Source organism: Phyllostomus hastatus, unplaced genomic scaffold (genome assembly GCF_019186645.2).
Source record: "Phyllostomus hastatus isolate PE091 unplaced genomic scaffold, TTU_PhHast_1.1 phas_scaffold_78, whole genome shotgun sequence".
Classification (NCBI taxonomy): domain Eukaryota; kingdom Metazoa; phylum Chordata; class Mammalia; order Chiroptera; family Phyllostomidae; genus Phyllostomus; species Phyllostomus hastatus.
In genome coordinates, this window is record NW_025334041.1 from 84,578,612 (window position 1) to 84,594,648 (window position 16,037).

The 16,037-nt window shown below is 42.1% G+C and overlaps 1 protein-coding gene across 2 annotated transcripts in view; it reads left to right on the forward strand.

Moving 5' to 3' along the window:
- The first annotated feature begins 265 nt into the window (after window positions 1-265).
- The window catches only part of ANXA4 (annexin A4), a 65,648-nt gene continuing 49,876 nt past the window's right edge, over window positions 266-16,037 (forward strand). Inside the window, exon 1 of one of the 2 annotated variants that reach the window (XM_045827945.1) lies at window positions 266-371. The gene's annotated coding sequence lies outside the window, so the exon portion shown is untranslated. Of the gene's footprint in view, window positions 372-1,382; window positions 1,575-16,037 lie in introns of those variants that run through there. The other variant, XM_045827946.1, reaches the window with a different exon arrangement.

Sequence of the window (16,037 nt, forward strand, 5' to 3'; positions counted from 1 at the left end):
GGAGGTGGTAGGGGTGCCGGGGCAGGGGAGACGCGGAGGGTACAGGGGCTCGGACACCGCCGGGCAGGAGCGGGGCTGGGTGAACCTGACACCGGGAGAGCGGGACCGGCCGCCTCCCGGGGAGCAGGCACGTGCCAGGTGCGGCCCCCGGCCTGGGGGCCACGCGGTCCCGGTCCCAGTCCCGGCTCCAGGTGCCCTTCGCCCCGGACGGTTTTCCGGTCTCGAGTGCAGAGGGACTACCAGGAACTCCGGCTCAGTCTCCACCCCAAAGTGGGGCGGGTCCACCCGGATAAGACCGGCAGCCCAGCCCCGACGAGGGTGTGACCTCCGTGGCCGCTGTGGACGAGCGCAGCTACGTCTTGGCAGGACCGGTAAGGGGACTGCGCACCGGGGGTCTTGCACTCTGGGAGGGGGGCGCGGCCACCCAACGGCGCCTCGCGGAGGCGGCCAGGCACGCGCCGCGCCCGGGAGGGGGTTCCCGTCGCTGGCCTGTGGGCGGTCGGTCGGGCTCGGGCGGCACTGGGTGGAGCGAGAGGCTGAGCGGGCCGGTACGTGCTCCCGGTGGACGAGAGGCAAACACGGCCTTTATTCGGAAAGACCTCCAGAGCAGTTTCTGCAGCTCGCTATTCCAATCGGAGACTGCAGCCGTTATTTATTGAGTGCATGTGCCAAGCACTGTGCTTGATTTGGGCATTATAAACAAAAGATTGAGTTCATATTCCCTGGAGTTGACTCATTTCAACAAGGTTTACTTATTAGTTCTTTCTTTGCTCCTTTTAAGAAACTTACTTCTTTCTCCTACTTTCTTAACCTTTCAATCCTTTTTGTGTATCTAATGCTCTCAGCACAAAGCCTGGCACAGGGGACTCTGTGATTATTGTTATTTAATCTGTAATTATTTGGGGGTCCATGACTTGAGTCTGCCAGTAACTCACTCAGACTGACTCTTTTGTCATGGTTTTGACCAGCTGGAGACTTAAGGATCAAAAAGATTATTGCTTTTCAACTATCTGTCTAGCTTTTGTGGAAAGAATGGATGGGGTCCCCTCCTCTAAATGATCCATCCCGTTGTCCATCAATTTTGGAACCTTCCACCTCCTCCTTACATTGCAAGTGACTCTATTGATAGCCAAGCAAGGGACTTGTCAGATGACAGAGAGGTGGAAGGGCAAGCAGGAGAAGAAGACAGGATTTAGAAAATGGGTAACTGTCGCTGCCCAGGACCTGCTTACTTCCCAGAGCCAAATCCCCTGTGTTGATCTTAGGTTAGATTTCTATTGCTTTGTGGAGTACACACATAGACACAAGCATGTAAAAACACACAACTACTACGGGTATCTATGATTTTTCTTTCCTATATTTCTTTCTTTTGTTAGGGATAATTTTTCTCTAAAAGCAATTTCAGCACAAATTGGACCACAACAGCACTCAGCATCTGAAGATTGAGCCTCCTGGTCATCCCCACACTCATATCTGGTGGCCCGTTTCTTTGCTTATGTCTAGTCACTCAGTTGTTTTCCCCATCCTGCTCATCTGCTTGTGGAGTAAGCTTGCCCCTCTCCAAGGAGGTGGAGGTGAGTGGCAGGCACTGGGGGTGGTCGGTGGTATGCCAGGGCGTACCCAAAACTTCAGAATAAGTAAGTGGTGGGGGGATTGTCCTTGGGTGTCAATGTTACCCAAATATTTGAGGATAAAAGCACTTTTTATACAATTGCAGATATATTTTGGAGTAGAATTTAAAGTTTAGATACCTTTTTAATGTAAAACAAGAAACTTCAAAAATTTTTTTGCACGGGTTTTGGACTGTGATTGGCCCAAATCTAGCCCTCAAGGGTTTGCTTTCAGTGCAGTTAGGGCTGCTTATGGCGGCAGTTTGATAGGCTTTCCGGTGTCTTCCCTGGAGGGACTTTGAATAAAGTCATCCTGTGTTTCTCAGTTAATCTTCATTTCAACCCGAGGTGGGGTTAATACACCTGGTTTTACAGATGAGGATCCCAAGGCTTCAAGTTGTGGTCATTGGTCAAGGTCAGACCACTTTAAACAGATTTACTCTCTCTGACCTACTGTGGCTCCATCCGTGCTTGGTTTATAGTGATTTGAGGTTTGGATTTGTGGCCTCCTGGCTTATTAACTAAATCATGACCTAATATTTTTCTTTTCCTCTTTAACTTTATTCTTGTCAAGCTGACATATGAGACGTGGTCAAAAGAACTGGAGCTGTTTCCACTAGGGAGGTCAGGTCGAGGTAGATGTGGGGAAACCTGTTAACAGCCCTGAGTGCTTGAGGGGCTTGGCACATGGATGTGGGAATCAATTCACTCCTTGTGGCACTAGGCAGAGCTGGGTAGGAGTTTTTTGGATGGAAGCTTCTGGTTAAATTCAAGGAAGTGACTTGAAACCCATAGGCTGTGTGGGCTGGGAGTTTGCAAGAGCTCTCTCACCAGAGGCGTTTAGGCAGAAGTATCCACAGCCCCTTTCTGATGGAGCTGTGAAGGGCACAAGGCTAAATTAAGACAACGTCTAAAGCCGTAGTTTCCATACTTCAGGTATATCCCCCAGGAAGCTTGCACAACATGCAGATTTTTGCCCCTATTCTAAAATTTGTCTAGTATGACAGGGTGGGACCCAGAAATCTGCATATTTAAGAAGCTCCCTGGAGGAATGTAATTCAGGTGTTTCTTGGACCTTGCTTTGACAAACTAAGCTTTAAAAACACTTATATGAATATGTGCATGCTTGATAAATAAAGCATTAACCAAAACATAGGCCTGTCATTATGCTGTAAACTCTAGGTAGTGTGGTAAATGCTGAAACCGTCCCCATTCTCAAGCTCCTTATTGTACCTTTTTACTATACTTGTTATAGGTATATTGTACCTATAGGTGTAATATGCCCATTATACCCCATAGTTTTACAGTGCTTAATACCTCTAGACCAATATGGATCTCCAACAAAGGTTTTTGTTTGTTTTAAAGTTCAATTGAAACTGAAATGGATTATCATTTCAAGACTGTTTTCCCAAAGATAAGTAAGTATTAGGGATGTAATGTACAGTATGATGACAATAGCTCAGGGTTTCCCAACCTCCGGGGCACTCAGGACCAGTTAGGAACCTGAACGCACAACTGGAAGTGAGCTTGGATGTAATACTCTTGAATCATCCCTAAACCATCCTCCTGCCCTCGCTCATGGAAAAATTGTCTTCCATGAAATCAGTGCCTGGTGCCGAAAAGTTTGGGGACCGTTGCAATAGCTAACACTGTTGTATGACATATAAGAAAAATGTTAAGAGAGTGAATCCTAAGTTCTCTTCACAAAATGAAAAATATGTTTTTCTTTTATCCTTTTTTTAAAATTATATCTATTAGATGATGGGTATTAGCAGAGCCTTTTGTGGTAACCATTTCACAGTATATGTAAATCAAACAAATAAAAATAAAGTTTAATCTCCCAAGGAATTTAGGACTTCCATTTAAGGTCTGCTGTTGGTTTTATGGGAGTGACTTGGTGTCAGTTGTGTTTGAAATGGACTGAAAGCTTTTGCTATGAAAACCTGAGCCACCACCTCTAAAGAATTCTTTTTAAAGTTTCAAGATATTTGAGGTTAGGAAATTGCCATAATGCTTCTTGGTTCAGACCACTAGACATAAAAGTTGCCTATTCTTGGTCATAAAAGACCAAGAATGTTTGATCCATAATCAGCAGCAGAGATAAATTGCAGGTAAAGGTCAAACTGTAAATTACTCTGGGAAAAAAACTTTATTTATTTATTTTACTACTTTTGCAATTTTAATACTAAACCTATAAAGTTAACATAGTCATTAAAAATTGCCATTTGTTTCTAAATAAAACATCAAGTTCTGGAAAACACCTTTAACTTTGTGCCTCAACACTATTAACCCTTTAAAGCCTAGACATAATGCAGCATGAGCAACCTGACTTGTAACAGAGAGAAGTTCCCACAAATGACCAAAGAGTCACAGTGGATTCAAAATTCTGGTTTAGGGAACTCATCTCCCCCCTTCCAAGAGGTAACAGTAAGTTATCAGAAACTAATGTAGAGGGCTCCTTGGTGAGTGGGAGCAAAGTCCCTGACTTATGTGCAATTGAGCCATCTCCCCTGGGGGAGGTCCTTTATAGGTACAAGCCCAGTGGCATAATCAGCCCTAAGCATCCTCCCTCTCACTCCTCCAGAGCACTCAGGAAGGTGTTTTCTGGGTCCCGCTTAGCTTCAACTTCTGCTACTCTTGCTTTTTGATGCTGAACAAGGCAAGGACTTGTTGACTCAGTGGTTCTTATTCTTGTTAGAGTCACAGACCCCTTTGAGAATCTGATTAAAGCCATGAATCCTGTCTGGAGAAAAACACACCTTTGACATTTTTCATATGGTTTTAAGGGGGTTAAGGATACCCTTCAAAAAACCCAATCATGGACACCTAGCAGTTATGTAGACATCGTGTTAAGAATTGCCCTAGTCCTGGCCAGGTGGCTTAGTTGGTTGGAGCATTGTCCTGTACACCTAGGTTGTGGGTTCGATCCTGGGTCAGGGCACGTATAGGAAGCAACCAATCATTGTTTCTCTCTCACACTGACATTCCTCTTTCTCCCTCTCTCTAAAGTAAATAAACATGTCCTCAAGTGAAGATAAAAAAAAATTGCTCTGGAATATTTGTTGTCTGTGTGCTGCAGTGCTGATGGCCACCATCCTAATGACATCACAGATGATATCAACAGTGGTGCAGCGGGATGCCCAGCTAGTTAAGAACTACAAAGGAAAATATTTCAATGAAAGATGATTTGATATCTCTTCTCAGCCTTTTGGCTAAGCTCAAATGTAAAGATCATTTGATAACCAAAAAACATTGCTGTGAAATTGTGCAATATTTGTCAAAATTTTAAAAAATGCATTTTCCTTTATTCCAGCAATTTGAGTTCTAGGAATTTATTCCAAAGATATACTTGGACATGTGTACAAGGGTATATGTATTGCACCCTTGTTTGCAGCAGCAAAAGGTTATAAAGGACCTAAATATCTATCAGTAAGAGACAGACTAAATCATAGAATATCCATGCAGTACAATATTATGCAACTCTTAAAAAGTAATGCAGATCGATAGGAATAGATATAGGATGATATGAAAGATACTTTTTTCTTAAAAAAGCAAAATGTAGGTTTGCATGGTATGCTACCATTTGTTTAGATAAGAATGATAGAGGCTATCTATATTCTGATATGCTTGTTACTGTATTAAATATTCTGAAAGCATACACAGGAAATTATAACAGTGATTGCCACAGTGTGGGGGATGACGTTCTTACAGACATCACTATATACCCTTTTGTACTAGTTGAAAATTTTTATCACATCTTATCAATGTTTAATTAATTATTAATTTTAATCCTCACCCATGTTTTTTTTTACATTGATTTTAGAGAGAAAGGAAAGGCAGGGGAGAAATATTGATCAGTGAGAGAGAGAAACATCGATCAGTTGTCTCCTACGTGCCCCAACATGAGATTGAACCTGCAACCTGGGTGTGTGCCCTGACCAGGAATGGAACCCACAGCCTGTTAGTGTACAGCACAGTGCTCCAACCAAATGAGCCACCTGGCCAGGGCACCTGTTATCAATTTTTTAAAAATAGAGAGTTACCAATATCACCTGCCCACTTTAACATTGTGAAGAGGAAGAATGAGAAGGATATATAATTATCAAATTTTCCGACTCAAAATTAATGTATGGTCATACACTTTATTATTGGAGTACAAAGAGCTAACATGTAGTCTGCTCAGTTTCCAGTGGGGTGAAGTAGCAATCGCTCATTCTTGTCATACATTCCAGGTGGATTATTTGTTCATTTGGCTATGCTTAGCTGGTTCCAAAAAGAATGTAAGGTGCTTTGAACTGCATGGCGGGGACAGGTCTGTATTTAAATAGTCTGATTGGCTCTATGCATCTTTAGCTGCAGAAGCACAGAGGAGGTAGATGGGATAAGTCACAGCCTGTAGACTAGATAGACCTGCTAGGGCAGGGCCCTTTGTAGAGAAAATCCTAGCACTGATACCAGGTCATGGGGCACTGAGGGGTTTGGCCTTGACTCAGAGCCTGGACCCCCCTCTTCAGCCAGACTATACCTTAGTCTTGTGATTTTCAAACTTTTTCATCTCATGGCACACATAAATTAATTACTGAAATTCTGCAGCACACCAGAAAATATATTTTTTGCCAATATGACAAAAAATAGATATAATTTTGATTCATTCACACAGGACAGCTGTTGTTATATTGGCTGTTGTCACTGTTTTATCTGACAGTCTAAGAGGAAAGAGGTCACTGCCCCGACTAAATAGTCAGATATTACAGGTTTTAAAAATTCTTATGGCTCACTGGTTGAAAATCACAGCTTTAGTCTATAAGGGCTTTGCCTTTCTGTATGCTGGAATCCCCCATGCTATGGGTATTAATAACTAATATTCACCAAATGTTTCTGTGAGTCTGACCCTGTGCAAAATACCTGGGATGTTATTTTATTAAATTTTCATCCATTTTAAGTGGCCACTACTTATATCTTCCACATTGTACAGATGAGGAAACTGAGGCACAAAGGGTTCAGTAATTTGCTGGTCATATACCAGCAAGTGAGAGAGCTAGGGCTTGTTTTTCTTTTCTTTTGTAACTTATTTTTTATTATTATTTATTAATTTTAGAGAGAGAGAGGTAGGGGGAGAGGGAGAGAGAGAATAAACAATTTGTTGTTTCCCTTATTTATACATTCATTGGTTGTTTCTTATATGTGCCCTGAACGGGGATCGAACCTCCAATCTTGCTGTATGGGGACAACATTCTAACCAACTGAACTACCCAGCCAGTGCCCTCTCTTTTTAAAAGTGAAAGTTGGAATGCAGTGCCTGAGAAGGCCCACAGCTTACCCTGGGTTTTAGGGCATTTGTCCGGTTTGGCTTATCACATCTTGATTACTATACCAGGGGTGTCCAACCTGTGGCCCTGCAGGCCACATGCAGTCCAGGATGGCTATGAATGCAGCCGAACACAAAATCCTAAATTTACTTAAAACATTATGAGATTTTTGTTTTGTTTTGTTTTCATTAGTGTTTGTATATTTAATGTGTAGCCCGAGAGAACTCTTCTTCTTCCACTGTGGCCCAGAGACACCAAAAAGTTGGACACCCCTGCAACCAAATGCAAGAAAGCCAATACTCAGAGGCAGGTACTGATGTAAAGGAAAGTGGTTTATTTTTGGGTGCCAGTCACCTGGAAGATGGAGAGCTCATTTCACATAGCCCATCTCCAGGGAAGATGGGATACTCAGGTCTCAAAGCTCATCTCCACCTATCTATCAGTGGAGGCAAAGGTTTTTATAAGGAGGGAAAGGGGAACAAAACAAAGAGATCAAGGGAGGGGGCTGCAAAGTTCTCTATGTACAGACAAGCACAGTCCATTCTGGTAAGGCAAGTGATGGTCCGGTGTGTGTCACCCTGGTTTAGTCATCTTGATTCACATCATCTCGGCTTCACATCATCCTAGTTCCATGGCTGAAGGTCAGCAAACTTCCTGGAGCTGAGATGCCTAGAAGTTGAGGTATGAGGCATCTGAAACAGTCAATTGCATAGCATCAAAGAGTGGACTGGTGGTTGCCAGGGGCTACTCAGAACTACTCCCTCTGGGCTCAGGAGACAGGATGGTGGCTTGAGAGGCACCAGTGTCATGAAGAGGGAGACTGAGGAGTCTGGCATTGGGGCGAGCAGAGGCCATTTTCTTTTTTCTAAACCCTTCCCCTCGAGCTAGGATTTGAACTTGGCAGTCTGATTCTGTATCCTGTGCCACTCTGTTAAAATGTATAATGGGTTAAAAGTGGGGAATCAACCAGAAAAGGCAGGTCTGGGAGATTAAGCTGACTATGGGACTGGAACCTTGAAGAGGGTAAGAGTAGAGTCTATGTCCACTCTACTTGTCGAAAATGAACTTGATGTTGACCTAAGTCATTCTAAGTACCTAAGGAGGTACCAGCTGATAGTTGAGGAGTAGAGAGCAACCAGGATGATATGCTCATGATTGCAGTGGCCTGTCCCTGTGGAGTGAGACTTGGGGAAGCATCTAAAGGCAGAAGAGGCAGGTCAGCCCCTTAGGGACAGGTCTTTAGGATTGTAGGACTGCATGATAAATGATTTGATGCATTATGCACATGCTGCCCTAGAGGTGTGCCTGACTTCATCATCGGTGGGCTGAGAAGGCTCGGTGGCAGGGAAGCCTTTACACTGAGGGTGGGATGAGAGGAGAAAGGCTTATACACAGACATGGGGATGAGAAAGCAAGTCCTGTCAATCAGGGCAGGGCTAGTCCCTGGGGGCAGAGCAGGAGGGCCCTTGGAAATGAAGATCATTCTGTAGGCCTGTGGAAGACAGGACCAATCAGTATAGGGGACAGGTCCTAGAAGGTCCCAGGACCCCATAGTAGGAACTGCAGGCCTGGATTGTAAATCCTGTTTTATTTTTTATCTGCTCCAGTGCTTAGCACAGTTAATGTAATAAACGTTTTTTGAGTGAAGTAAAAGTACCACTGGGTACCTGGAAGGAATCTAGGCACAAATTCAGCCTTGGAGAAACAAGACTCCTTGCTTCCCTGTCCTCTACCTGGCCAACTCTGGAAGGTTCAGCTTGGACAGTTTCCTTCCATGATTGACTTTATCTGGGCGAAGGGCCTGCCCTGTGTGCTCCCGTCTCTCTCTGCAGTTACTCCATCCCAGGCATGTTCACACCTTACTATGTCTTAATACAGCCCTGAGTCCTTCACTCAGCTTTGAGCTCCCCCGAGGGCAGAGACCACGAAGCACCCACCCTCTGGCCTAGCCCATAGTGGGTGCTCACCAATGGGGTGTTCAACGATGTACAATTTCCTATGGATGGACAATGTAGTCCAACCTTCAAGCTCAGCCTGCTCCAACATGACCCATTTTTGAAAATCACTTTTCCAGCCTTTGTCTCCTATGGCTCTCTCAATGTCCTCCATCTCCAGGCCAACTCCAGAGTGAGAACTGTTTTCCAAGTAAGTCTCACCATTCATGATCTTAGCTGATGTTTCATTTTTACTGTTCTCTCTACTTCCAAAACTCTTTCCCTCTTGAATTCTTAATGGTCCTTCTAAGCCTGAGTCAACTGAGAGCTCTTTGAATCTCTGGAGGGGGGAGCACATGACTTGTTTCCCCCACGCCCCACACCTCTGATCATAGTTACCACATGCTGCTCTGCCATTGGATTAGTTTACACCTGTTTTGTTTCTTTTACTAGTTTATGTACTCCTTGAGAGTGAGATCATGTCTCCTCCTTTGTTTTTCTCACAACGTCTAGTATCTGATAGCAAAATAAATATTTAAGGAAGGAATCTAAATGCTTGTACACAAAGTGACTGCAGTTTGGGAATTGGGGTCTCATGCAGGGACCACCTATGTGAGAATCAGGGTTGAACATGGTGTAAGGAGAATAACTGGGGGTTCTTACTGACACCTGATTAAAGAAGGCCTCTGGAATCAACCCAAGATTTACTCAAGTTCTAGAGTGTAGCATCCCAAAAATCTGTAGTATTTCTAGACTCTCCCCAAGTGGTTGTTGTGCATGGTAAAGTTGGAGAACTTTTCCCAGATATCATGTGAGGCATGTGTGGTCTATATTAATGAGGATCTTTTTGAGGTCATAGCTTCAGACAAAGTGTCCTGACAATATCCAAAGGTAGCAGAAAGGGGGGAATTGACAGGCTGATCCTGTCTTCTGAGGAAAATTCTTTCTCAAAGTCTTTTGGTAGGGTTGTCTGTATTTCTCATTGACCAGAAGTGGTTCGTGTGGCCACTCATAAACCATGGGTGGTAGTTGGAACAATCATTTTCTCCCTGGGGTGAGTCCCTGCTTCCTGGTTTTCCAAGCCCCATTGCTAAAGTCATGAAGGTTCTCTCAATAAGGAAGGAGGCTATAATGTGGTTGACATTATTGTTAATGCCCACAGATATCTGGCTCCATAGTGAATACTGTGTCAACTTTATGCCAGAATAAACTAGCCCTCACAGGTGGGGTTACACCTGGAGGGCAGGGCAGGGATTGGAATTCTGCTCTTTGTCCAGGATTCTCAGCCTGCCTCCTCCAGGGCTGAAAACCTCCTTTACAGTCCGCCAGCTCCAATGTGTGGGAAGAGAATTGACTTTGGAGTTTCACACACATTGTGAAATAACAGATCAGGCCTACCAGGAGTGATGCATGTTTGCAGTGGATGGTTTTGAGAACTCGATACTGTTTAATGATCTCTGGTGAACACATTTCCTGAGTCATATTTATGCAGACGTTTTTAATGTTAATGATATGACTCCCTTCCCTCCATTAATATAATTCTTCTTGGGGTTTTTTCCCCTTATTCCCTTATAGTTTATGTAAGATTATGAATGGGAATCTACACTTACAAAGTGTCCATGGGGTGGTTTGGGAACTTTTTTAGACATCAGTAGTTGGAATCTAGAAACTTTACAACAGAGCAGCAGTTCTCAAATTTGACACTTCGTAAGAGTCACCTGGAGGTTCTTCTTAAAAACAAAATTTCTGGGCCCCACCCTAAGAGTTTTGGAGTCTGTAGGTCTGGGCTTGGGGTGGAAAATCTGCACTTTGACCAAGTTCCCAGCTGGTGCTGTTGGTCAGGGAACCACTTTCATATTGGCTGAGTTGTGTGAACTTTGGAGGTTGAAATACCAGCCTGGATTTATTGAAAAGATAAACAGGATGAGATTTTAATCTACATATGGTACATTCTGTCCTTTCCAGGTTCCTTATTAAAGGTGCCCCGAGGCCTCTCCACCAGGGCTGTGCCTTGAGTGGATGGGACTCCCACCTGTTGCACTTCAGAATCTGGGCTCGGCTTATTGGAAGTGAGTAGGTGGAGTGACATCCCCATACTATCCCTCCAGGCCAAGCATGGTTGTCTGGGCACCAAAGGTGGCCTTAAATGTTGGCCTTTAAATCTGGCTTCCACCTAGAAAAGAAATGAAATTCACTTACATGCTCAGACATGGATGAACCTTGAAAACATTATGCTAAGTGAAATAATCCAGGACAACACAAAAGGATACAAAAGGACAAATATATGATTCCATGTATATGAAGTACCTAAAATAGTCAAACTCATAGAGACAGAGAGTAGAATGATGGTTATTAGGGGTTAGGGTGAAGGGGAAAGGAGAAGTCAGTGTTTAACAGGCACAGAGTCTTCGTTGGGGGTCATGGAAAAGTTCTGGATTGGGTAGTGGTGATGGTCACACAACACTGTGAATGCAATGAATGTCACTGGATTGTACACTTCAAAATGGTTAAAATGGTAAATTCTGTTATATGTATTTTACTACAGTTAAAAACAAATTACCCTTTTGTTAGGATGGTCAGTGATGTGGGCTGTGAAAGAATTCACGAAGAGAAGAGAGTAAAGTTTAATTCACTTTCCAAGAAAGGAGAGGGGCATGGTGTGGAGAGATACACCAGCACTGAGGGGTGGGGGCCTTGAGCTTTTACTGGATTATAATTGGATTAAAAATGGGTGTAGGAGTTGCTGCTATGTGGGCCTTGGGCTGTTGGGGTGTTGTAACAGGGGCTGCAGTTTGTTCCAACATTATCTTCTGCCTGTGGCTGCAGGGAGTGGTTAGTCTGGTTCAGTTCTTGCTTCAAGTAATTTCCAGTCCTGGGGACAGAAGATCAGAAGGGTAAAATGGCAGTCATGTTTAACAAGGTCACAGGCCTGCTCCACAAATGGCACAGCCATAGCAAATGGTGCTGGCTTTGTCCTCAGCTTTTTCATTGCTGTCCTGTCTCCTTGTGGTGTACTGCAACATCGTTCGCAATTCTTGTATCAGCCCATCAGAGCTGATCAAAATTATTAAATTTTCAGGGGTTTTTAAGTTGATTGTTAAATTAGTCACTATTTGAAATTAAATCATATGTATTTGGGAGTAAATAAACTATATTAAAGTATAAGTATTTATAAATGATATATAAATGATATATTTAAAACAATTCATCACTTAATTATTTTACTACCTTTTTCTTGAGGTTGTATATGTCTATCATGTCTGTGTGGTAGAAATACTGTATAATGGTGTACTACTGCCTATCTATTCCCAACCCCAAGTTCAGTGACATCACATTGAAAGCAGTTATGTTGGAAATATTTACACTGAAGAAATGGCTACAAATCAGAATTTTCTATCCTCAGAGAGCCAGCTATTAATTTATCAGCATACCCCTCATCTTACGTTGTTATATTGGTGGGGTAGGGTGGGAACAATTTTGTAGGAATAAAGCCCTAGCTACTTGGGATCGTCTATCGAAACTTTCTTTAATTGAGTTCTAGCCCTTTCTAAATAGCCATGTCTTTGAGTGTTTTTGTGGTACCTAAAAAATTTGTGGCCAAGTTTAGTGGGAGGGAACAAGTGAGTCAGTAAGAGAGTTACCTTAACCTTCTGGGCAAGAGTTCCCTCAAGTAGCACATGAAAGGGGTGGGAGAAAAACCAGTAGAAACAAAATTCACTATTCTAGCAATGAGAAAGAGATACTTTTTAAAAAGTTTTTTTACAGATATTTTTCAACACATATCCAATTAGAGAATAACAAAAATGAACACCCATGGACCTATCCATCACACAGCTCAACAATTATCAACATTTCACCAAAAAAGGGATTTTGCTAACTATTAAAGTAATAAGAATGAGTACAAAGGAAAAGATGAATAAGTATGATTTAAAAATTTTCTATTAAATTTTACTATACTAAAAAGAGAATATTAAATTAGAAAAATTCTTAATAATAAATTTTAGATATAAAATACTATAATATATGCATAATTTCTATAAATGTTAACAAAGCACCAAGATGTCAAAAATGGGCAAAAAATGAAAACAGATAATTTGAATACAAGTAGAAAAAAAGAAAGATTCAGTTTTACTACTACTACTTTAAAAAAATCAAGTTAAACCCATAATAGGGTTCAATATTATACCTGAACATTAAATTAAGAATAAATAAATAAAGCAAGCAAGTTCTGGTTAGCTGGGCTTTGGATAACCTTATAAATTTGATGGACAACTGGAAATATTAATAATCATCATAATCATAACATAAGGAATATGTCTAAAAAATAAAATACCTACAAAGGTATTTACTATAAAGATTATTGTCATGGTATGAAATATACCCTGAACAACCAATACTGGGATGTTGAATAAATTGTAATATGTCAATATGATGGGGGAGTATAAAATTAGTAAAATGATAAATATGGTGATTGTGTCAAAAATGGAAAATTAAGAGGAGAGGGTAGAATATAAAATTATATATATACTATGATCACAACTGTGCTATAAGATTAGAACAAAAATGCAAGTAGATGATCTAAGTTTACATTGTTTTCAAATGTCCTTTTCAGTGCTTAAGGTTGACTTAACATTTACAAAAATAAAATAAAAGGAGGAAATACATGATTACAAAAGGCCTTATAGTCTGTAAAATTCACTGAAAGTTCATTTTTTCCATTTGTAGGCAGTGGACATATCCATAATTTTCAGCCTTGAAATGGAAAATTCTGCTGGGTTTGGGAAACAAGTTTGTCATACATCCAGGCAACCTAAATAATAACAGCTGAACAGAAGGAGAGGCTAATAGTAACAAGTAAAATTAGCACAGACTGTCCAAGGCCTGTACTTAATTGTTCCCATCATAAAATTTAGTTTTCATGTAGATTTACCTACCTAATTTTTTTAACATACTTAAAAGTTTTCCAGTATCTGAATTGAGTACCAAAACATAGTTTTTCTTTCATATTTGCATTCCTGTTGGAAAAACTGGTTTATCTTTTTTAGAAGAATTGATTGACTTTGAAACTAAAAGCATAACACTTTCAAAACTGCACCTGTCCAGATTAGTTCACTAACTCTTATGCCAAGCTGGTCTCTCTGTTCTTTACTGAGCCAGTCATGACACTCCTGCCTCTCTACTCGATTCCATGGTAGAGATGTGCCTTGGTTTTACAATTTTAAATGTGTCCATACTTATTTTTTAACTAGAAAATAATTTGTTATAATTAATATAAGTATTTAAATTTAATTACAAATTATAATTTTTATCATTATAACTTGTGCTATCTTTAAACCATATTCAAATAAACACATTGAAAAGTAGCATTAGTGCAATAAAATATATCATTGAAAGTGAATAAATCTGTGACACCAACTAGATTGGTGATGTGATCAGGTTTAATGTTAGAATAAATGCAGTGTGGCTGACCCATGCACTGTACAATGCAATCCATGGTTCAAGTGAATGTAGCCAGACCAAAACATTAAAGTGTGTTGTGGAAAAATATTTTATACTGCTTCCATTTTAAAAATTAAATTTAATTAAAATTAAACATTCAGTCTCTCAGTCACATTTTCAAGTGCTCAGTAACCACAGGTGGTTTGTGGCTGCAGCATTGTACAGTTCAGGCATAGAGACTGTGTCTGTGGAGAGACAGGGTGAGCAGAGTAACAGTCCCACACTGTGCACCTTCTTGTGTTGACATCAGCTTTACACAGGAGAGAAGGTTGTTTGTACAGTGCCTATTCCAGTTCCCAGTTCAAGATGGTTTTCTCTTTGTTCCTCTCTGCCTTTCCAAGGCAGCATCTTTTCCTACCTGAAATGCCTGGTTCTCTGAGCTAAAAACTAAAAATTAAAAATTAAAAAAATGTTAAGGTTGGTCAAGATGGCAACATAGGCAGACATGGCCTGCCTCTTTGCACAACCACATCAAAATTACAACTAAAATATACAACAGCCATCATTCAGAATGTCAGAAATTGAGCTGAATGGAAGCCTGAGAACTATGGAACTGGAGAAGCCACATCCATCCAGACTGGTAGGAGGGGTGCAGATGAGGAACAGGCTGGCCCCACATCCACGTGGATAAAGGTTCAGGAGAGATGTATCAGAAGCAAGGAGTCCCAGGCCTGTACCAGGCCCTCCAGCCCAGGGTTCCAGTGCCAGGAAAATTAGTCCCCACTGTTGGGAACCACCCTGCCTGGTATCAGAAGCTGAAACCCCCGCCTAGGCTAAGGCTAAGGGAACGCCCTTGGAACCGTAAGCCAGCAAGGAGACAAAAGCTTATCTCCCTGGCAGGAATGCTGCTTCTGCTGCTTCATTCATAACTGAACCCCAAAAAGCTTGGTCGGTTAGCCAAAGACGGGTAAGATTCCCCAAGGGGGGGAACGACCTAAGACAGGCACGATCACTTTGGGAAGCCCCCCCAAAAGAAGGACTTGGGGGGGCTGCAGCAAAAGGGGGTGATGGGCCCTCGCTCCTCGGCTTTGACATAGCCTGAGTTCTCATCATCTGGGAGAAAAACTCCTTATCTCTTGGTTGCCTTAGTTCCCTTGCTCCACCTAAGCCTGAAACAATGACAGGGTGGTGCAGCTCTGTGCTGAAAAGGGCGGATTCCCCGGGTGATCAGGCCTAAGAAAGAATATGTAAATTACTGTGAAACCTTCTTTGTTTAGAATGCTCTCAGTTGAATGAGAGGGGTCCAAGGAGGAAGTTATGTTCCTCAAAGTCTTACAGCTCTTTGACCCCGACTCAAAATAGACCCTCAGACTTCCTTGTTTTCTATGGTTCCTTACTTCCCCCTAATGAGTACTGTACTTTACCTGAATTATTATGCAAAGTGAGCCCAATAAAAGCAGGTATGGACGGTAAATCGGCGCGCTCCTCACTAGGGGGGGTGGCCATTTCATCCCTACTTCTCCACAGAAACTAGTTTGTCTCTGTGCATGTTTTCTCTCGCGTGTTTTTCGTTGAGCCATCCGCAGCGTTCCATGATCACTGCTGGCCAGTGACCCATGCAACACCCCACAACTTCTGGCCGTGAAACCAGTGGGGATTGAGTCCGTAGAGGAGTCTGCTGCAGCCCTAAGCAGCTCCTCTTGGGGAACCCACACACAGACTCCCCTACTCAAACTCACTCCCTC